Source organism: Oreochromis aureus, linkage group 3, assembly GCF_013358895.1.
Source record: "Oreochromis aureus strain Israel breed Guangdong linkage group 3, ZZ_aureus, whole genome shotgun sequence".
Lineage (NCBI taxonomy): Eukaryota > Metazoa > Chordata > Actinopteri > Cichliformes > Cichlidae > Oreochromis > Oreochromis aureus.
This window is the reverse complement of record NC_052944.1, coordinates 89,828,633-89,853,286: the sequence shown is the minus strand read 5'-3', so window position 1 is coordinate 89,853,286 and position 24,654 is coordinate 89,828,633. Positions and strand designations below refer to the sequence as shown.

The 24,654-nt window shown below is 40.5% G+C and overlaps 1 protein-coding gene and 1 long non-coding RNA gene across 3 annotated transcripts in view; both read right to left on the bottom strand.

Annotated features, from left to right (window-relative positions):
* Positions 1-24,654, bottom strand: part of LOC116320990 (nuclear factor 7, brain-like) — a 1,074,516-nt gene that overhangs the window by 435,176 nt on the left and 614,686 nt on the right. The gene's annotated exons all lie outside the window — the stretch shown is intronic.
* LOC120438455 lies at positions 19,972-20,518 on the bottom strand. The gene is made up of 3 exons (XR_005611924.1): positions 20,499-20,518; positions 20,326-20,414; positions 19,972-20,242 (listed from the first exon to the last, which is right to left on the bottom strand). It is a non-coding gene; the product is annotated as an uncharacterized LOC120438455 (long non-coding RNA).

Here is a 24,654-nt window from a genome sequence, read left to right as displayed (position 1 = left end):
ACCTGAGAGCAGCAGGTTGATCAGTAAACAGGCTTTTTCCATTCTTGGCTTCTCTGTAATGAATAGAGTCATCATGATTATTACTGTATCATAATTATTATCCCTATATGTTGTTTATAATTTAGTACACATGTCTAAAATAATTATTTGCAATATTTATTCAACTCTATCATGTCTTTAAAAAATCAGAAACCAAAAACATGATCGTGTTCATATTTTAAAATGTTTAAGTTTCATTAATAGAAAGAGAAATGATGAGTAACTTACCTGACAGCCTCTCTTGTCATGTGGTGAGTGAAACTGACTTTTAAAGAAGTCTTTGTTTGATCCCTTCATATATTTCACTGTCAAATGAGGACACCTGAAGGAAGTGAATTTCAATAGAAAGCATGGTAACATACAGTGAAGATGAGTTGGTGTGAGGGGAAGTAAAAATAATTTAGTGAAAGAGAGCTGCGTATTTTATTTGTCTATGTTCTAAGCTTGTGTGGAATACTGTATATGTCAGTTTGATATCCTGTGCAAGTGAGCCAGTATTTAACTTTCTATGATATATTGACCTACAGTCAAAGGCATTTAGATAAAACTTGATGATTTAAGACTTTTCCTGACAAATAAACCAACATGTAATTTTGGAAGTGTGGTCACAGCCAAAACCAAATATCGTGGTATTTTTGGTTATGTGACCATACCTATGGAAACATACATTTTGTAAATGAAATGCCTCAGACAAGGTTGCCAAAATCATCCACACCTCTGTACGAGTAGCTAGATGCTGCTCTTTTAAAAGAGCCAAAACCCTTACTTTCCACTTTCTCCATGGAAAGTTTGGCTACGATGGCTGACAATAGGGAGCCCATGGCACATTAATGTTTTTGTCTGTAGAAACTCTCCACTGAAGCAAAGCTTCTTGGATGAGAGCTGAAACGTCTTCAAGAAACTCAAAGAAGTCCAGATACTTTTCTTTCCAAGCTCCTTAGAGATATAGCGAATAACGAAATATAACAGGTGATTTTCAAAATTACAATTTCTTTATATGACAGGTTGACAAGTATTTTTAATTATTTCACGTTTCTGAGATATTGACCAACAATTGTATGCATTTCATTGACTTAAAGACTAAAAATAAACCGACATGTACTTCTGGATGTGGTGCGACTGCCACAACTGAATATGGTGGTATATTTGTTCAAGTGACCTGTTTCTATAGAACATAAATCCTGTATATGATGTGCCTAAAGGCTTAAATAACAATAAACCAGGTCACACAAAGGTGGTTTTACTTCACCAACATGCAAATCAAATGAAAATCTAAGCTCAGACCTGTTTCTGACGAAGAGACAACAGAGGTGAAAATATTCATAAGCAAATAAGCTCAAATGTGGTTCTTGGAACACACAACATGAGAAAAACAAAGAAAAAACGCATGTAAATGACTAGTTTTGAAAATTTCTTCACATAGGTATTATTACTGACATGTGGGTTCCAGGTCGCTGCTCGTGCGGTCGACCGGCCAGTCAGCGGAGCAGTTTTTTGTTCTTTTACTAACTTTAATGCTCTTTTTGTTGTTGTATTTCGCCGTCTACTCGGTATACTTGTATTCTTTTCCTTTTCCTCATTTTTCTGATTTTCTTGTTTCCGACACTTCGACATGACCCCAAGGCTCACCTACACCAGGGACTCCCTCATCTAGCTTCGGCCACAGCTGCAGCCCGGCCTCCGGCTTTTCCGCTCCGCTCCGTAATGTTTCCTCAGTGACCGTGCTGTATATTGGTCCTTCAGCACACTCACAGTTTGAGGTGTGGGTCAAAGTGTGGTGTGGGAGAAAAGTAAGAGGAAGAAAATGTAGCCAAGCAAACATGTAAGAAAGCCACTCATAAACATCAGGCAAACAGAAGTTCACAAGAAATCAGTGGACCATATGTTTTATCATGCAATTAGTTTGTTAATCCGTGTTTGTGACAGTTTTTGCCTAATGATCATTTAATCGATCACTTCATCATTTCTTCTTGCGAAAGTCTGGAACGTGTTCAGATCAGACAGGCGGTTCCTTAAGATCCTTGACCATGAAGAAAGTAAAATAAATAAGTAAATAAATATAAGTAACAAATGTATAATTGTTCCAAATCCATAATGAAAAAAAACAACAATCAAAGCTTCTCTGGAAATGAGCAGAACATAAACTAAAGCTATAACTGAATCCAAACTAGAATAGCTCCCGGCCCTGATGTTAACATAATTATAGATCACAAACAGCTGCCTGAGAGTCGTTACTGTTTCAGCATCAAAGCAGAACGTTGTCCTTGCAACCCTCGGATCATCAGGGTGTCATTTATCGGAATATCTGAATAAGTGATTCTTGTAAAATGCTCCACAGTTTGCTTTTAGTACTATTTGAGTGGGAATATAAGCACTCTATTTGCTGTACTTCTGTTTTTTTTAATGTTCATGAGTTTATTGTAATAAACTAAGATGAGTTTGTCTGAATGCTTTTACTCAGTTACTGTGAGATGATTTGTGATGCAAAAGTGTTTACTGGGGAATCTTAGTTACAGATCAGAGTCTAGAGAACCATGAAATCAGTGTCTTGTAGTGACTTTTACAGAAACACGTAACCCCCTTGCCTGGGGCCAAAAACGTCTATAAATCTGTGTGTATATTGCAGTAAACACTGTAGTCTTTCCTCTGTATGTTTGACTTCATAATTTGATTTATTTTAAGCAACACCGATGCTAACAGAGAGGGGAAGTTTGCTGAAGCACACTGATCGCTACAATTACATCTTCCTGGCTTTAGCAGTCTGATTATTTTTATTTACTTTTTTGAGGATTTTTCTAAAACCTGTGATGATCACAGTTATTGACAGTCTGGTATAATAAATAGATTTGTTTTGAATTTTGCAGGTTTGTCTGTGTCACTGTTTCACAGAACAGCATCATCAAGATGTGGTGAAGCCAAAGTGTCCAGCAGGCGTCACTGTGGAGATGGTTTCAGGTTGTTTCAACCTCAATACGATTCTGGTACAAATGCTTTGAATGTTTCAGCATTTCATGAAGGCTCACTTTGCCCAGTTTTTAACGTTGAGGTGGACCTCACCTGTGAAACAGAAAAAATAGCGTCCCATGCCACAGACACCATCAGCCCATTCCCCTGACATTAAATTAAACATTCCACAGTAGTTATGCATATGTTCTACACATTACTTGTATCTAAAGTGTTATTTATATTGTTTTATGTAATGTAATGGATGCATATTTTAATGGTTCTGTACTCAGGAAAGAGAGGAAAAAAAAGAAACTCAAAGATTGTTTGAGATGTATGGGTCCAGCTCACCCCTGGATTACTCACCCCCATCCATACAGTGGTCTCACCCATGTGTTTGGAATTAAAAGGGTCACCACTACCCAGAGCCTCATGACATCAGCCTCCCCAGACATGCTGGCACTGTTACGTAAACATTTCTAGTCACTGGGTACAAATACTGAAAACCTCCTGTGGCCTCATTAATTCTATTTGGACTAACTATTGGATTTTTATTAATTAATCTCAATGAAAACTTTTAACCCATTTTTGGCCCTCTAAGTATGACCACCACCTGCTGCTATGCTATGTTTTAACTAATTATAAAAACCATCTAAATTACCTTAGGCCACAGAAGAGTCTGAAACGTTAGACTCAGAATCCTCCTGGTCTCTCAGGTAATGCATAAACATGACAGGATTTTGAACAAAGGTTGTTTTGGTGACCGAAGTAACTGACTTCAGTATTATTGCTTTTAAGATGGGCAGACCACACACACATCACTAATGTCACTATGACGATGACGACTATAATTGGTGCAGCAACCCAGAACCCAGAAGACATGCACGAATGGAATTTCCTTTAAAGAGGTTAAAAACATCATTTGAGATTTTGTTGCTCTTATATCCAAGATGGCGCCAGTGTGCACAGCCTGCCATCTAATATTGCTTCTACTGGTGGTGTTGTTTGCTCTATATGATCTAAAAGATGCTAACTGTCTTCAGTATATGATCGCCAAATGCTTCTGGCTATAAGATCTTCTTATTAAATTTTTTTTTAACTTTAATCATGGAAACGAGAGGTCTTTCTCCCCGGCGTTCCTTGGTGGCGTTCCTGTTTCAGCCTGCCTCTGTTGTGCCTCGGTGCTGCCCCAATTGAGGAGACGTTGCAGACGCTGTGGAAAACGCAGTGGTTTACTGGTGAGAATGAAGGATACTTTTACACGTATTGGGAAAGAACCTCATCTAACTGTGACTGGATTCGACCATGTCAACTACTGGCTCTCCCTGGGCATGACCTACTCCTGCCCAGCACCTGTTGTTGGGATTATTACAGCAACCCCACATCCGTGCCCCCCAGACTTTGCTAAGGAGGAGTAAATGCTCAGAACTTATGGCCGATAGGTCGGGCTCCTATTTTGGCCACCGGGCCGCCGACTCCACTAAGAATAAGTCTTGCTAACGTTCGCTCGTTAGCAAACAAAACTTTTATTTTAAAGGATTTCTTTACCAACCGGGACCTGGATCTTATGCTAGTGACGGAACCCTGGCTGAGAGCTGGTGAGTCCAGCTGTTTTATTGGACTTTTACCCTCAGACTGTGAATACTTTTGTCCCAAGTTATAACCAAATCCTAATTGTTGGTGATTTAAATATTTTGATACTGTAGATCACAACATCTTGATCTCCTGACTGGAGCACTGCAGTATCGAAGGCACCCCTTTGGAATGGTTATACCTCTCCGATAGGACTTTTTCTGTGAGCCTCTGAAATTTTATCTCTTCTTCAGCTCCCTTTACTTGCGGTGTTCCACAGGGATCTGTATTAGGCCCAATCCTGTTCTCAATCTATATGTTGCTGCTACGCTTAATTTTCAGGAAACAACATCTGTTTTCATTCCTATGCTGACGACACTCAGATATATCTCCGGCTAAAGACTAACACTTCCACTTCGCTGGAATCTTTATTTAAGTGTCTCGATGAAGTTAAGACCTGGATGGCCTCAAATTTTCTTAATTTTAACGAGAAAAAAAAACAAAGTGATTATCTTTGGACCAAGCTGCAATTCTAGCACCTCAGATCTTGACCTGTGCAGTTAAGTACATTTTGTTAAACCGCATGCAAAAAATTTGGTGGTTATACTGGATAATAACTTTACCTTTGAGAAACAAATCGAAGTTGCACAGCGGTCCTTTTTTTAAATTAAGGCCCTTATCCAAGGTGAGATCATTCTTATATTTTAAATATCTAGAATGGGCAATTCACGCTTTTATCTTATCTCAACTGGACTACTGCAACTCTTTATATGTAGGCGTTAGCTAGTGTTGTCTAGCACAGCTCCAGCTGGTCCAGAATGCTGCAGCTTGTCTCCCCACATCTACGAAGAGACACAAACATATTTCCCTGGTGCTTGCCTCACTTCACTGGCTCCCAGTCCGCTTTAGAATTAAATACAAAATGTTATTGATGACTTATAAAGCGCTGAACAGACAGGCTCCAAAATATCTGTCTGACTTACTGCAGCCTTATAGGCCCCCTAGAGCTCTTAGATCAAGTGGTCTCTTGCTCTTGGCCACATCTAAGTCGAGACTGGTTCACAGTGGTGACCGGTCGTAATGTGGAATGATTTGCCTTTCCACATTAGAAAGGCCCCAACTGTCAATCTTTTCAAGTCCTATCTTAAAACACATTTTTACTCGTTGGCTTTCAACACTGCATGCAAGTTACCTGTCTATCTACTTATTCATCTGTTACCAGGTATTTGTTATTTGTTGTCATTTGTTACTGTGTAATTTCTATCTTTGTATAGCACTGGCCAACATTTTGTTGTTGTTAAATGTGATATATAAATAAAAATAAAATAATGTAAAGTTATATCCTCCAGTCACTCTCGCATCTGCATTCACCTTCATTCACTTTCATAACTGCTTTGAATTTCCTCCAAATTATCCCTAATTCGCCCTAGTCAAATTAGCTGTGCCTTCTGACTCTGAGGGCAAATAAGTACAATGTCTTTCACCTATTATTGCACACACCCCTCCATGTACTGCAGGTAATGCTTCAAATGCTTCTCTGTCATTAACAATCCTCCAGATTAAATCAAGCTCACTATCAAGTAATTGAAAAGCTTTAAAAGCTGTAATTAGCCTCCAAGGCTGATCATGTCTAGTCAAAGCTATAAATGATCAATTACTGTATTGTAATTCACTGTTCCAAAATGAGAGCAGAGAACTAACTCTGAAAGAGTAAACACTTGCAAATTATCTGGTAATGCAAAGTATCTTGTGGCCAAATCTACTGGGTCTAATCGTGTGTGTGTTGCGTGTCCTGCAGCATCTGACCTGGTGCACATTACGAATGCGCCTGCTCCACTTGTTGCAGGTAGTAGAAGACCTCTTTTTTAGGCCCGTGTAGAACCAACACACACCTGCCTTCTGGTCTAGCTAATGGGAACACTGGTAGTATCTCTTTTTTAGGTCTGTAAAACCAGTATGCACTTCTCCTTCTGGTCAAGCTAATGGGAGCAGTGGTGGTGTCTGTTTTCTGTGATAATGTTAGTTAATGTTAAAAACCCTGTATATTGGCTTAAAAGAACTACAAAGGACCAAGGAAAGAGGACTAGCTCTGCCTAACTCTCACCACTACTTCTAGGCCAACAGGCTACAATACATCTCAGGATCGTTAAAACATACCCTCTTAGATGAGCCCTGGGTAGACGTAGAACGGCACTATGCATTAATATAGAGATTTCGGACCTACCATTCATTATCTCACATAACAAATTCCTCTCTGACAGTATGGTTTGAGTTGAAACTACCCTGACATACTACAGAACAATAATATGATTAACTTTCCAGATTGGAGTTGTAAAGAAATTAAATACTTGGAACATATATTCCAAGGAATAGACTTTATTCCATTTGATAGATTAGTTACAATATGAGGTAAACCAGACTACATTTTTTAGAATGTCAATAAATTATATGTAGAGTAAGAAAGAAATTTAAGCCAAATCAAATCGAATTACAAACACCATCAACTGTTGTACAATTCCTTAATCTTAAACCCCTCAAAATACTATCTAAAATATGCAAATATGCAAACTTCTGTCTCCAAAATGGATCAATATCCCTTCCTGTCATATTTTGCTGTGTGCAGCAGGCAGGATTGAAACCAGATGCAGACTAGCAGACAAGACTTGGATAAAAAAAAAAAAAAAAAAAAAAAAAAAACCCACAGCTTTACTGTTAGACAGAAAATAATACAAAACTAACCAGTAGAACCTAACTAAACTATGAACAGAACACACAGACAGTAAAAGGGAGGGAGGGAGATCCAAGACACAGGAAAAGGGACACACAGACATACATACACAAGGGAACAAGCCACAGGAGGGAACACAGCTTACTATGATTTAACTAACGATACGGGGGAATCAAAACTGAAACACACTGAACATGGAACGTATGATTGTCACAATAAAATGGGAAACAGTGGGGCGTAGACTGACACACGAGCTGAGTTGACAGAGCACTAGAGAGCGAGAGGGGGACAAGACAGGGTGAGAAACCATGAGTGAGAGAAACATAATGGACTCTGGAAACATGTAATGAAACTGTACATGACAGACAGGGAGACATGGAATGAAACACAAGGAGGGGAACAAGGCAACAGGACACACAAACACAGAGGGGCACAGAGGACAACGACACAAGTAACTAAAACAGAGATTAAAGTACTAAATTAACCTAAACTATAAAATAACACAAATGACATAAAAAAACAAGAAACTCAAAATGTAAAATCTTTAAATTGATTAGAAATCCTAGTATACAATTAATACAATACTAAACAGAGTGCTCTATACAGGTCAACAAATGTTCAGGATGGGTTTTATGTCTTATAACAACGGCTCACACTGCCAAGTCAATACACCTATAAATTACATCCGCACTGTCTTTTTTATTCTCACTTTTGTTTCTGGTGTGAATACCTTATAAAGAGGCACGCCCACAATAAACAGCACTGGTTATAGTGGAAGCAGGTTCACTATGGCCACCCTGCAGACTCAAACATCATGCCAGTGTTATACAGGATACAGCATCCACAACAGTATGAAGTTCAGGAGAGGTTCTTCATGGCTCAGAGGTCACTCAGCGGATTTAAAGAGTGCGTAAAAAAGACTGTCAAGTGAAGGCTGTGAGCAGGCAGGAATGTTGGACCCAGACTCACAGCAGGCAAAAGTGCATTCCACAGCTTTTATTGCTGGACAGCAAAAGAACAGAAAACTAACCAAACCGAAAACATAATCTAAATAAAACAGGCTGACTGGCAGAACACACAGTACAGAATGAGGGAGATCACGACACATACAAAGGAAAACACAGGACTTACATACACAGAGGGAGTAATGAGGGACTGGGAGACAGGAGGGAAACACAGCTGGGACAAATCAGGGCTAATGACACAAGGGAAGCAAAACCAGACACATTAACATAGGACACAGACTATCAAAATAAAACAGGAAACACAGAGACACAGACTGGACCCAGAACAGAGGGCGTATGGAAACCAATTCAATTCAATTCAATTTTATTTATATAGCGCCGAATCACAACAAAAGTCGCCTCAAACCAAAACTTAAGAACTACAAAATCACAAACCAAGAAGAACTGGAGAAATAGAAATGCAACACAGAAACCAAAACCTTCACAGTCATAAGCCAAGATGAGAAGACAAATGAAAGTACAAAACGGAAAACACCGGGTCAAAGAGCGAGGTACCCTAACACTGTTATGATCAGTCAGAATGAGCCCATAAAATGTGATCAATGTGACCTTTAAATAAAAAAATAATAATCATAACGCTACTGGCTTCTAGCTTGGACAGCTTGTAGAACAAATTTGATGACATGAACTAAAAGTACTTAATTTTAAACTTAACACATCCAAACTGTGAGCAAAAAACAAAGTCAAATGAGGCCAAAAACAGCTGTTAACCTGTGTGGTTACCAGCTCAATGTTTGAAGTGATTTATTAAGAGCAAAACGAATGTTAACAGAGGCAGGATTTCACTTCATTTTATTAAATTTTTATAATTAAATTTTTCAATTTTTTTCCAAGTTATTACAATCAAAACAGACAGGACCGGGGTACAGGAAAGAGAAAGAAGGAGGAGTGACAAGTATGCAGGCTACACCAGCAGCCAGCTACGCCAGAGCAGACCAAGCCACATGTCCAAAGACTCAACATCCATCCGAAACCCGGAAAGGACTTGATAGAGCCCTACGGCCCAGGCCCTGCCAAGCAGTTGCCGGGAGTGGGCCAGTACAGACCCAAGCAACCAACCGCAGATACAGAAAACCACCAATGCACCTGCAGGTGGGGACATCAGCCACTGGCAGGGAGTGTTGTGGAGGGAGCCCTGCCTCACAGGGCAGAGAGGTCAGTGGGGAGGCTTTTACTGAAGCTCACTGATTGTCACATTCACAGCATTCTGTATTTTACTGTCTGATCAGGCACGAATGCTTTGAATGTTTCAGCTTTTCACAAACCCTCACTTTTTTCCATCACTAGAAACAGGTGAGTACTTGAGAGTGTGAGCGGGTAAATCCAGAACTCTCCTCCAGAAAGGTCTGCCTACATGACCCAACCTGGACTTGGAGAGGTAGTACATAACCCCACCTGATATCTGTGCCATAACTCTTATCTAATTGTTGGAGGACACAGGAAACCTATTGGCACCTTAATGGGTTTAAAAAAAATTATTCATTAAATATTTTTTTTAATTAATTATTATAAATTAATGATTAAATAAAGAAGATTTTTGTGTGCATTTACAAATTAAATCCATATTATATTTGACATAATGAAGTGGGTTGCATATCATGTTATTGCTTTAAAAACAACTAAAATCAGTGAATAAACCCAGATAACAGTACTTTTCTGGCATTTTAAGCCTGATTATTTGATCATTTGCATTAACCACATTAACAGTGTGAACAGTAAACTGTGGACTGACAACTTCCACAGAAGCCCAAAAAACTATGGGCTGATCTGGATCTGGTCCAAACAGTCATCTGTTTTCTTACTACTCTCTATTCAGCTGCATGACCCTAGCATGGAGATCCAGTTCACTGTTTTTTTTTTGTAGTACTGTAGTGAACAGATCCAGATCCACCCTGAAGTTTTTTCCTTATCTGTGGAAGACTCGTGTTTTTCAACTGTCTTTGAAGTGGATTTAACTTTGCTGAACTCTGACACTTAGTCAGTCAACGCGCATATAATGCAAAAAAGTAATGAAACTGTTTATCAGAGGGAAAGTGGGATTTTATTATGACACTTAGGCACGTGCAGAGGGGGCTGAGCACCTGCCCCTAACCTTTTGGGTGCCCCAAGTCCCCTCTTCTAGAGAGTGTAACCACGCCTCCAAACACGCTCCTTCCACTTATTTATACATGTTCCCCAGTTCTAAGAGCTGTTCGTTCTCATTTACAAGCCACCCTCCCTTTTCAATTATTTCACTTCTATTTAGTACTGCAGTCCCCTTCGAGGCCTCCTCAAACCGCAGCTCAATTCATGTCTAAGCCATTAAAATGGCTTAGATACTAAAATTAGTGCTATCAATAGTTAAAAAATGCACTAATTAATCACACAATTTTCTGTAATTAATTGTGACTAATATTGCAATGACTTGATCAAAACCCCGTTGCCATTACATTTTTTTCAACTTTATATTTAAGCTTGAAACTGACATTTATGCAATATAATGCAGTAAATGCAGAATAAACACAAGACAATTTGAATAGTTTTCTTCAGTCTTTTAACACAGATACTCTCCCATGAAATACAACTTACATACTAATAGGTACACTAATTTATAATATATATTAATCCTGTCAAACAATTAAAATGTTTAATCATATTCATCACAGGGTTACCATAGATTAATTTTGATTGATCCAGATTAAATATCGTTCATTCTTATTCTATATTAATCGCATTTTGCATGAGCAAACAGACTTGAGAAAAAAGGAAAAATATATAATAAATATTTAACATGTTTATTGAACATCTTGAACATTCATGTTAACAAAAATCTCTGTAAACATTTATCCACTCTCTCTCTGTCACTTTTGAGGAGGCTCTTCAAGTCCTTGAAACGAGGAACCAAAGCTATGTAAAGCGCGTGTTCTCAACAATATTAATAGGTCTGTAGTTTGTTGTAATCCACTTGGCAATTGTGTCAGTCAATATGTCCGAGGTAGTCTTACTGAGTCCTTGATTGTTGGGTCTGAGCTTCCACAGGCCCCACTGGTTTAGAAACTTATTCCCGTTAACGACAACAAGGAAGCAAGACAATCAGCGATCGATCGATTTTACTTGCTAGCAAGGGAGGCTGGTCGGAACCAGGCTCTTGGAGCTGAACGCTCCTCACCTGTCTCCTAGCCAGTTTCAAATAAGCAGCCTTCCCTGCCGCCTTTTATTGAAAACACTTACAGTACACACAAGCACCACCCATTGTAACCCCCCCCATGGTCACAAAAGATGAGGTATTGTGTGTGTATGTGTGTGCATGTGTAAGCCTGTGCGAGAATGTGTGTGTGTGTGTGTGTGTGTGTGTGTGTGTGTGTATGCATGTGCGAGAATGTGTGTGTGTTTGTGTTTGGGGGTGCGTTTTTGTGACCTCCTGCCCACAAAAGGGTCATAAAGGCAGGAAGCTTATTAAACAAGAAAACAGAACCCTCACATAGGATGTGCCTATAATAAAACACTACAGCCTCCCCCACTGTTCAACAAGCTGGGGAGGGGGTCAGAAACAAAGAAATGTCTTTGATCATATAGTTTGAACTAAGACTTACAAATTTAAGTAACACTATGACAACATTTAACATTTTGACTCCAATACTGATGCTCTGTGAGTGGTTTGTTGCATGCTGGGTGACACGTTAGCCAAAGTCCTACCAGCATCCCTGATTAATGTATACTTCACATTAATGTGATATTTTAAGCTGGAAGTGCTTCTGTGTAAAGAAAATTCCTTCATTATTATGCACAATGTGCATAATACTTTATGTTGGTCAATTGTTTCGTCTTGTTATTTTTTTAATACTCAAATTTCCCATCAAGAGGGCCAATGTGCGTTTATCATCTTCCATATTGATAGCTGCCCGTCACTACCAGATCAACTGCCTATTGTCACAGTATGCCGAGGTAAACTGTGTGGAGTGCGAAGAGTGGACCAAGGTGCAGAAACTCTAAAACTCACACTTAACTGATGATGAGCCGTTTATGAAGACAAACAAAACAGTACAAAATAAAAGAGTGAAAACAAAGCAAAACTAAACAATAACCTAAACTGGGAAAACTAGAAAGAAAACATGAACCGTCCTAAACATGAAAAACCCTGGCGAATAGAAAACAAACAAGAAAAACTGTAAACATGGCAACGTGACGTGGGTATAAGAAAAGCTGGAAGGATGACATGGCGTGAAAACAACGCAGACGATCCAACAAGGACTGACTGAAAACACACAGACTAAAAACACACAGGAGGCGATCACTAGAAGGGAATATATTAACACTCAAAACGCTGGGCCAAATGGCCCAAGATCGTCATTTGCACATGTGCGAAGGTAACTCAATTCGACAAAGTGCCTGAAACGCGTTGACAGAGACGTTTCAGGGATTTTAAGTCATTCTCCACTGCAGATGCGCTAATTGCATTAAAAATTTAATGCACTGTGTTGACCGTGATGGCGAATTAATTTGCGTCGCCACGGTAATTTTGACAGCACTAACTAAAACACAGTCAAACTTCAAATGAGGAAAGGGGCCCAGTGAGTGAAATGTGTGTTTGCGTGTAGAGTCCTGCCTGTGACCCTCAGCAATAACAATAATACCTATTAATCACAATTTTCCTAAATAAAGGAATCTGGTTTGCATTAGTCAAATGACTACCATTCAGACGGCTACCTGAGGACACTCTTCATGTGGGAGAAAATCTGCTCACACAGATATGTAGAGCCAAATACTGTCAATAAGGTCTCTGCAATGTTCTGAAGACAGTTAAACTTGTCAGGTAGTGATGAACATTGGTCCATACACCTGAAAGTCCCAAAAACACATTGTGAATTCTGTCTCGAGTCTACGGATGTATCCATGTATTTCCACAGTGCTGATGCTGTACTGAGCGGACAGCTCCTGAAGCATTCGAAGTGTTGGAATGTTCAAATTTCAACATCGCTTGAAAAAACCGACAGCTAGCAACGTCCCTCTTACTGGTAGGCTAAGTTATTTTTAGCCAATTACAAGTTGAATCTGGTAGTTGGGGTTGTTGGCTAAGATACCGTCATTAAGAAGCGGCACAACAAATGTGTCTATGCGAGCTAAATTGCGATGTGCACCGCTGGCCCGGCCATTTATTTTTTAATGCACCTTCTCAGATTAATTCACTGCGTGTCGTGCCTGTTGGGTTTATATTTTATTATTGTCATTTGTATTGAGAAACATGTAATCATTTGTGTTTAGAAGTATATAGTTGATGGCATATTGAAAGAATGTCTCATCCTAGGAGGTCTATAACAACTCTGTGTAGCATGAAGAGGGGAGTGCGTTCACTCCTCTTCAGAGCATTCTGGCATAGATCACACACCTCCTAGGAGAGGTCGTATCTTCTCTTGCTGATATATGGTATAGCAAACATACGTATATCTGGTTAAGTATAAGAGCCTTTTGTTTAGATGGACCGCTAGACTCCTGGCACCAGCTTTGGGGAGTCTTCACGGGTCACATTTGACCCCCCCCACACACACACACACACACACACACACACAACAAGGTATTCTTTGTTCACATGTATACCTATGTAAGATGTCATATGTTAATGACCCTATGCATATTCAAGTAACCTCAATAAAAGGAGTGCTATGGGGAACCTGGCTGAGAGTCTGACGGAGGTCAAGTGGGTGGAACGACACTTGGCTCCAGGCAGGCCTCCTCATGCATGAGTAACACTAAGAACGTTGCCTACTTGTGTCTTGTTCTTTGCTGTGTAGCAAATTGTCCTGAACGTTCCAGCGAATAGGTTTATGCTACAAACCTATCAGTGCCCAGGGCTGAACTGGGACAAAAAAAAGAAATTTGTTTAACATTTAGACCTATTTTCTGCACATTCCAGCACATAAAATAAAAATTTTTTTTGTGTTTACACTCACTCTTTCAAATAGATGCAAGTAAAACACAGCAGAAAATAAATGAAATCAAAGACTAGCCGTCCTGTTGCTCTATTTTCACCTGTAAAGCAGGACTGGGTTAGGTTGAGGGTGAATTTCACATTACGTCGTAGCGCACTTGGTGCTTGCTTCGAAGTTTAGGGGTTTTTTTCACTGTAAAAAGAAGTTTTCTTCCCATGCACAATAGACAGTAATGTTTTTGTCACTTTTTATGGAATCAAACTCAAAGTAAGGTCAGTACTTCCACGCTTTAAACGCTGCATGCTACACTCTCTCCCGCACTCGATATATTATCCATTGTTGATCTGCACACAGCTGTTGTCACGAACGTCGCACTCGCTTATGTCACTGTTATGAGACATTTTCGCAAAAAAATCACGGTTTTAGTAACACAGTAACACAGCGTTCCTATGGGAAAGTAACGGTAATCTAATTACATTTTGAAATAGTAATAGTAATCCCTTACTTTACTCGTTACTGGAAAAAAGTAATCGGATTACAGTAATGCGTTACAAGTGGATGTTGTCCAAGATAAAGACAATGTTGGATAACACCTCCCACCCACTCCATGACATGCTGGTCAGTCACAGGAGCACGTTGAGTGAGAGACTGAGATTACCGAAAAGCACCACTGAACGACACAGGAAATCATTCCTGCCTGTGGCCATCTCCCTGTACAACTCATCCACTTAACACACTGTTTACTGCAACAGCTACAACCTTTTTGCACATGTTCTTCCTTTTTCAGCTATTTATTAATAAGTGACCTTTATGTATATATATTCCTGTATATATTGTGCTATTCTTAGTTGTGTGTTGTCTGTCTTTGTTAATATTTGTTTATAATGGAGCACCGTAAGGAAAAATAATTTCCCCTAAGGATCAATAAAGTATTCTGATTCTGATTCTGAAAAACTGTGTTCCTTTTCGGCTCAATACGAAACGCGTAATATTTTCTCTGAATACAGGATGATTCAGATTTTTTTACATCACAGCACCCACCCAGCTGTATATAAACTCCGTCATGCTAGCTAGTACACAGTACGAGTTATTGTACCTGACTGTAAAAAGTCAGCACAACGAAAATAAACTCCACCTAAACTTGGTTTATATCTGACCCAGATAGACTGCAGGTCATAACTTCTTACCTGAAGTTCAGTTCACCTGACACTCGGATCAGTGACCGCCTCGGGTCTCTCCTCCTCCTGCCTCCCCTTTCCTCATCCACCTGCTGGCCTCTGTGGAAGCTCTGCCATTGCCACCACCAAACAACTGAGTTATTTTAACATATCGACCAGCATCTGGCCAGTCCACCACCTTTCACTGTTTGTACCGTTACAAAAAACAAACAAACAAACAAAAAAACCCATCGGCCCATAAAAATGAAAAATCACCATTGGGCCAGCTATGGTTGTGCCATCAGTTAACCCTTCGCGTGCCAGCAGTGGCACACGTGCCCAGGGTTGCCGACCCCTGCTGTAGTCTAGAGCACACAGGAGTATTAGCTTATTATGTACATGTTGGTAAATTGTCTTGTAGCAACTGATGAACTGAAACAAATGATCGTTGTGGCCGTTTATCAATGCCCAAGTACGCGAGTACGTACTGGCGTGCTCGGTGAGTACGTACTCGCCGAGAACGCACGGGAGTACGTACCCGCCGAGAACGCGAGCACGGACTCGTGGGCTGTTTCTCAATTCTCAAGTACGCGAGCACGGACTCGTGATTTCTACAGTCGGAACACCAGCGTACGTGATGATGTCACAGGTCCGGAGTTTTTACTGCCGTCCCCTCCTAATTTAACTGTGAGTAACATGTTATAAAGCTTAACTTTAATCACAGCCAAACCGGTTTACTCAGGAGCAAATAACACACTGAAATAAACCAAACATTAACATTTAGAAGTGATCTAAGTGACTTATATATCATTTTTAACCTCAGTAGTGAAACCTCTATTAATAAAAATAGTGTACATGTACATACGTGTACATACCTTAATAAAAACAAGCAGGTGAGATGTTAGAACGCTTTTATTTCTATTCTAGTGGACACTCAATACTAAAGACAGCTGCTGGGGTTTCTTTAACCTGAGTAGTGAGAAGACCGCGAGCGGGAGGGGAGGGGAGGGGGGGGGGGCGATGTGCCGGGAGTCCGCTGTTGAGTTTTGGACGAAATGCATTCTGGGATATATAGCTGTCCCAAGTCTACACCGATGCATGCTCGATAAAACGGGCGGATCGAGAACACATCCGGGACTTTTTCGCATTCTCGGTGTGATGCGTACTTCGAATTGGAACAGTACTTGGTCTCCGACTGATGACGTATCACGAGTACACGAGAACGCAAGTACGCACAAGTACGCATATTGATAAACGCCCACTGTGTGTGCAACAGCGCAACAAACATTGCCTGTCATTTTATTAACTGCACGAGTAGTGCTGGTCATAGCTGCTGGCTCACTGGGTAAAGATATCATGGGTCTGTAGCTCTTTCCAACATTTTAGGGAACATAGTTAGTTTTAAAGTAAGTTACAGGGCTTTTTCCGCCTTTCTGGAGGGATTATATTTCACTTAAAACACTGTCTAATATGCATTCCCACATAATTTCAAATCATTATAATTGTGATATTCAAAAAACAGACACTGTTTCAAAGAAAATACATTAAGAAACAGATTCTGTTAGATTTATATTTCAAATATGGCAAAATGTTGATTTTACAGCAGCAAAAGAGATTGTATCTCTACAGTTTAAACAGTTAATAAACTTCAAGGATTCAAAAAAACTGAATCCTCATCAATACATTATTTTATATTTATTACTTAAAAAAAGTCATTATTTTATTATTATAGCACTATGAACAAATAATAACGAAAGTATTCTGGATCAGCACCATGATGCTAACTTGTGGCCACAGTATATACAGTATTCTGGAAATTGTATAAAATGTACAAAACATATGTGCATGTGTGTCTGATAAATTAAAATACACTAGGATTTCTGTGAGAGTTAAGTATACAACTGTGACTTCTATTTACAAAAAAATATGAATGAAGGTTGTAACTATGAGGGGAACTGAGTTACTGGGTCTAGTAGTGTGGGCTAGGAACTGTAAGTGTTCATGAACATCAGAGTGGGGTCCAGAGTCCAGCATGAGTCGCGAAGGGCAGAGCCACTGCAACAGCAGGACAAGAGAGGTAACACAGAGATAGGAGAAGGCAAGAGATGGTTTCCAATCGTGAGTACTTTGAGCTTACTTTGTCAGCAGGCGGATGTTTGTAAGAAGGGGAGGTGAGGTGAGAGACCAGTGATGGGGCTGTGGTAAACTGCAGGCTGACTGAAATTATGTTGCATGGAGTTGACTAGGGACAGAAAGAACAAGGTTAGTACAAATCTTTCGAAAGCAAGAAATATGAGCTAACAACACTAAATGCCAATTTCAAATTCTTCATTGTCCCACAAGGGGAAATTAGATAAGATAAAAGAAACCTAGTGTCTTGATTCTTCTGGTCTTCCTCACAGGTACCGTAAAACGACAGCAAGCGGACAACAAGTCAAACTCACTGTGAAGAGGATGGTTCAAACAATTAACAATAGAATGAGCTTTCCTAGCACATTTTTGTTATAAATGGCTGAAAGTCCATCTTGCCAGCGCCCTGAAATTTTGCTAGCAGTTCTTACCAGAAGTCCCAACTGATTCTTATTCTTCACAGTCAAGTTACCGTAGCAGGCAGCAATACAAAAAGACATAATGAATTAAATATACCTTCTATAAAACAAAGACAACATCTCAGATGAGACATTAAAGGATCTATTTTTCCTTGAAAAAAACGAACTCTAACTTTTTTAGTAGTGGCATCAGCATGAGTTTCAAAACAGTTTATAGTCAAGCACCACATCTAAATACTTATAACTCTCTGCAATCCCAATATCAGCACTTCTTATAATAGTAAAGTAATAGTAAATAGTAAATAAGAGGACTTCCTAAAATAAATAATCATGTCTTCAATTTTAGACACATTCAGTGAAAGCAAGGACTCACCACACCAATCCACAAAATCTGTCACCAGTCTTTGCATTTTAGTATTATCTCATAACACTTGTTTTATCAGCTACCATGTCTCATGTGGACTTTACGGTGTCTACATTCTGAGATCAACACAGCCCTGCCCTACAGCACTGTCATCAGCAGCAGCAACCCGTTTTTGTGTGCCCCTTTTAAGCACTTGCCCCTTCAAACATCTCTGTGCGGCCCTGACCTTAAGTCTAATATAAGCGGATGTAATGTTAACTCATAACCTGCTGTTGTTGTTTAGCCAGCTCTCATCAGGTATACTGAGAAAACCTCAAAGTCAACAATTTGAAATGGGGACAGCTTTAATGTGTCAATCTGTGAGTAAGGACATTATATCACTGCAACATGTCCAAGTGCAACAATAACATGTTTTCTGTAGTCTTCTGCCATATATCTTCTATAAAGTGAAGTATAAGCTGAAAAAAATTAAATGTCAAAGAAAGAACAATTCAAGGTCTTTATCTTATTTTATTGATTATCAGTGATATACAGCAATGCATTTTTAATCCATTACAGTTTATTTTCCTATAGGTGTGGTATTTGGCCAAATCCCAAGTCGACACAAAGATTTAAGAGTTTAGTTTCTTCTTTTGTGCTTATTTAAGTTTGGCTTTTTGCCCTTCTGCTTTTATGATTGCCCTTGTTAACCGTTGGTTAACATCACAAGACTATAAACTGTGGGTAATACCTTAAGTCAAAGACTGTAGACATAAAGACTCACAGAAAATTTTTATCAGAGAGCTCAAGATTCTCAAGTTTCACTCTGGGACAGACTTCTTGCCTCAGCAGGAACCTTGGGATTCGACCTTTTACTACCATTGATGAACAGTTTATATATTTTATAGTAAAATTCTGTAATATATCTATATTACAGAATTTTACTATAAAGCATAAGTGCAATATGCATATAACATACTTGCCAACACCAGTTTAACTAAACATATATAAGGTTCTCTGGAGTTTTCAGTCAGGTCTCTTCTCTCAAACTTCCTGTTTCTACTACAGCTGCTCTTTTTTAGATTGTAGAAATCACATTCAGGCCTTTTACATTTGAATACGTCTGAGTTTAACATGGACCTCAAACTCACACAGAGAGAAAAAAATCCAAAGAAACAAAAAACTTTAGTGTCAAGAGTTTTTATGTTCATGGATCAGTAAAAATGTTACCTGATTTATTACTCTGTGTAAAAACCCACAAAGGACTCATAAATGTATAAATAGAAAAATAAACTCAAATCACCTACACCACACATTAAGTTCAAAAGAAAAAAAGATGAAATTATAAGGACTTTAGTCCTTATTTTCATGATCCCAAGTTAACTCCAGCTAAACTAATGAAACAAACAAAAAATGTAAAAACTAATAAACTTTTTTTTAACTTAGTGTCTTAATTTGCAGATTTTGTATTACTTGTATTTGTATTACTTCTTTTTTTCTGCCTACATGACGCATTGTTTTCTTTACCATTTGTGTAAGTCAGCAGATGTTGCTGTCAGAATGAAACAGAAATATGGATCCTAATAAATGCACACAGACAAAGCCTGTGCAGTGACGTCCACAGAAGGACAGAGTCTAAAGTGTTGAAAGAGAAAAACAAAAACAAGAGACTAGAGCCTATCAGAAAAACTAGTAAGTGGACGTCTGATTAAAGAATTTCTACCAAACTACAACTGCAGCTGAACAAATGAGCTGTTGGTGGAACTTTACACTCTGAAATATTGAAAGATTTAAAGGATGAGACAGCTCAGCACAGCATGTTATTAACTTCACACATGAAGTGGTTCAGTCCAGTCAGACTTCAGTTTTGCAGTCACCGTCCACATCCTGCTTCTTCAACTGGTCGTCACGGTAACTCTGGACTTTCCTCCAACGAATCGTGAAGTCTGTCAGTCCTTCTGACAGCATGAGGCCTGACAGCTGGACAAAATGTGCAGATGATGAAAAACATGAAGCATAGTTTGAACTTGTGTCAAGTTTGTGTTGGTGACTGAACTGCTGACCTGCTGTGAAACCTGCTGCTGGATCTCTGTGCTGTGCATGTCTGCCTCTGACTGAAGCTTCATTTTCACCACTGTTTGCTTTGTCACTGCTAAACATGAACCACATATAAAACACAAACATTAGTGTTTTACATGATGACAGGATCTTACAGTGTTTGCATTCTGGACCTCACCTGTGAAACAGAAAAAATTGCGCCCTTCGCCACAGACACCATCAGCCCATTTTCCTGTCATTAAATAAAATACTCCACAGTACTCAAGTGATTGTGAATTATCAGGCTGACCAGAGATCCAGTTAGTGAATGTGGAGGTTGTGTTGTCAGACCAGAAGGCCCAGTGATCCCTGTAGAGGCCAATCCACACATACTGAACCCCTGATCCATTCAAAGTGAGCGTGATGTTGGATTTCTCCTCTTTGCTTCTTATACTGGTCAGGTCTGTGTGGTATGTCCTGCAGTACGACTGAGCCGCTGACCAGCTGCGGCTCTCCTTCACTAAGATGTAACTTGTATTTTTGGCTGTTAAGGATTAAAAAACGGATTAATTTTGTAACAAGTTATGAATCTCATAAAATTGTAGGATAAATCGGGCAACAAATGTATTAATTATTAATTGAATTATTTAAGAACATGCACGATATGAAGCTCATAAAATTACGGGGATAACTAGGCCAAAAAGTCATTTTTCCTACCATTGTAACACAGGAAAGGATAAGAATCTCCACAGGGTCTATCATTCATCTGTGTTTGTCCCTGAAGAGCCACACAGTATTCCTTTGCATTTACACAGTCTGGTTGGCCGTTAGCCCAGTTCAGAAATTCATGTGTACTGCCAACATATAAAAGTTTTCCCTCCATGGACCACTTCCAGCTGTAACGATCATTATAGAGCCCTATCCAAGCCCAAGTACTGATCCTTGTTGAAACTGAGAAAAGCAGTTGGTTGATGTCACTGTTGTAGATGGTGACCAAGTCAGTGAAGTTTGCTCTGCAGTAACTCTGAGCTTCGGTCCAGGTCATTAGCTGGTTCACAAAGTGGTATTCTCTGGAGTGGGGAGGAAGAGTGGAAAGTCCTCCTGAGAAAAAGAAATATGAAAAAGAAAAAGAAAGGTTTAACATTTTTAATATCTTTCTTGGTTTAACCCTGGGGTGTCAAACTCGTGGCCTGTGGCCCACTTGCGGCCCACGTATTGTCCTGGGAAGCTTGAGGCGCACAGAAGTGGGATTAACAATGGAATCTACTTCGAATGGTCCAATAAAGGTGGGGGAGAGCTTTGGAGATTCTGTTCTGAGAGGCACATACCGAGTCGAGAGCCAAACCTTCTGTCCAGGGGAGTATGCCGGGGCCGGGGTCCTGTGGCAATCCGCCAGCTGTTTGTTTCTTTTCGCAGTGCGAAGAAGGGCAGCTCTAGTGGCTCGCCATGCGTGCCGACATCACCGCAGGTGCTGCTGAACAGAGGGCACAAAGTGCTCACCTTCAAAACCTCCCCTGGGAACAGGGGAGGTTGATACCCCAGGGAGGCCTCGAACGGAGAGACGCCTGTGGTGGATGAGGTAAGGCTGTTGTGGGCGTACTCCACCCACGTTAGTTGCTCACTCCAGGTGGTTTGATAAGTGGATGTTAAGCAGCGGAGTGTTGCCTTGAGTTCTTGGTTGGCCTGTTCTGCTTGACCGTTGGTCTACGGATGAAAACCTGACCAGACACTGACCTGGGCCCCTAAGGAGGTGCAGAACTCCTTCCAAAAGTGCGAGGTGAACTGGGGGCCCCGGTCTGAGAGTATTTCTGCTGGGATCCCGTGGAGGTGAAACACTTGGGTTGACAGAAGTTGGGCGGTTTCTAGGGCGGTGGGGAGCTTGGGGAGAGCAACAAAGTGGGCGGGTTTAGAAAAACGGTCAATTATGGTAAATGGTAAATGGCCTGCATTTGTATAGTGCTTTACTCAGTCCCTAAGGACCCCAAAGCGCTTCACACTACATTCTGTCATTCACCCATTCACGCACACATTCACACACTGGTGATGGCAAGCTACATTGTAGCCACAGCTGCCCTGGGGCGCACTGACAGAGGCGAGGCTGCCGGACACTGGCGCCACCGGGCCCTCTGACCACCACCAGTAGGCAAACATGGGGTTAGTATCTTGCCCAAGGATATTTGGTATGCAGCCTGGAGCAGCCTGGGATCGAACCACCGACCTTCTGGTTAGTGGCTGACCTGCTCTGCCACAATTATGGTGATTATGGTGGGCCCATTGTAGTACTCACGAGCGAACAGACGTGGGAACCAAGGTTATTATCGTTAACGAAAACTAACAAAATAACGAAAACTAGAAGTGAAAAAACATTTTCGTTAACGGAAATAAAAATAAAAACGAAAAAAGGAAAACTAACTAAAACTGTAATGAGTGTTCACAAAACTAACTAAAATTAACTGAATTTATAGCAAAAATGCGTTTAGTTTTCGTTGATGTGTGCGTGTCATACAATAGTCAAGGGTGAAAAGAAGTTTAGTTTCAGGTTTTTTCTTGCTGTGTCTCATTATGCCAGCAGGTGGCAAGTATGTTAGTCGAGTCGTCTGTGTTGCTGCTCCGCCCACGCCGCAGAATCATGTCAGGAAAAGTCTGGAGAAAGCACCAGATTCCAATTTGGGATTACTTTGAATATGACTGTGTTTTGGATAAAGCAAGTGTCTTGTAGTGGAAAGAGACAAATTATGAGGGACATTTCTAAAAGGAAAAAAATCCCACAAACCTTAAAGTGCACTTGAAAAGCTCACACAAGAAGGCTAACCTAGCTTACCTGGAGAAGGTAAGGAGCACGCCCAACCCTCATCCCCAGAAACAGAAGCTAACCCCAGGCAAGGCAGCGTGATGCATCCCGAGACAACAGGACTGGGATATCTACATAACTGTGTGAGTCAATTGCCTTAACACCGGTGCTGCAAGAGTTAATAGTCTCATTGGGGCCAAGATATACATTTTATAGTTGCCTGGTATCAATGGTTGTTCATCTGCCTTTATTTATTTATTTATTTAAAGAACCCATAGGTGGGAATGTGAGTTGTCTGTCTCTGCGTGTTAGCCCTGTGACAGACAGGCGACCTGTGCAGGGTGCAGGGTATGGTAGCTGGAATAGCAACATACCCAAGGATAAGCAGAAGAGAATGACTGATATGATGAAACTGGGATTTTGTTACACTTTATTGCAAACACAACTAAAACTATAACTGAAACTAATCAAAACTAAACTGAAACTAAGGATTTTCCAAAAAATAAAAACTAAACTAAACTAGCAAACAATTGGTAAAAACTAATTAAAACTAATATAAAATTGAAAATCTGAAGTCAAAACGAAATAAAAATAAAAACTAATGAAAATTGCAAAACTATTAAAACCCTGGTGGGAACAAAGAGCAATCCAGGGGGACCAGTCCCTGGATCCGGTTCCGCCCACTGGGCCTCCTGTGTGGTGGAATCGATCTCCCACGACAGGACTCCGATTACACATGTGGGAGGGAGAATAGGAGCCTCACGGGCCTGATCCTCCGAGGCGGTGAATTGGCGAGAAAGAGCATCAGGTTTCACACTCCGAGAACCGGGCCTGTAGGTGATTGTGAAGCAGAATCTTGTAAAGAACAGAGCCCAACTGGCTTGTCGGGCGTTTAGCCGTTTAGCTGACCGGAAGTATTCGAGGTTCTTGTGGTCCGTCCATACTACAAAGGAGCTGCGCCTTCTAGCCAGTGGTGCCACTCCTCCAGGCGAGTTTGATTGCCAGCAGTTTACGGTCCCCGATGTCTTAGTTCTGCTCTGCGGGAGAGAGACGGGAGAAGTAAGCGCAAGGGTGGAGCTTACTCTCTTGTTGTTAGGAGAGAACGGCTCCAACTCCTACATCCGAAGCGTCCACCTCTACAATAAACTGCTGCTTGAGATCCGGTTGCTGGAGGATGGGAGCCGAAGCCAAGCATTTCTTTAGCTGGGTGAAGGCCTCCTGAGCTCGATCATCCCAGCAAAAAGTTACCTTAGGGGAAGTTAAACGGGTTAGCGGCAAAGCAATCTTCCTGTAGTCACCAATGAACCTCCGATAAAAGTTGGCAAAACCCAGGAACCGTTGAAGCTGCTTACGATTAGGTGGAGTGAGCCAGTCCAAGACTGCTTGTACTTTCGCTGGATCGGCTCTTAACCCTCTGGGGTTGCCGGACGTGCCGGCACGTCAAAATCACATGACCAATTTAAGACGACACAGCTACAAGATGCAGCAAGTCAGAGTCTCCATTTCAACTTGGGTCGAAAGTGCAGACTTCAAACTATATACCAGTTTTTGAATTGTGTCGATG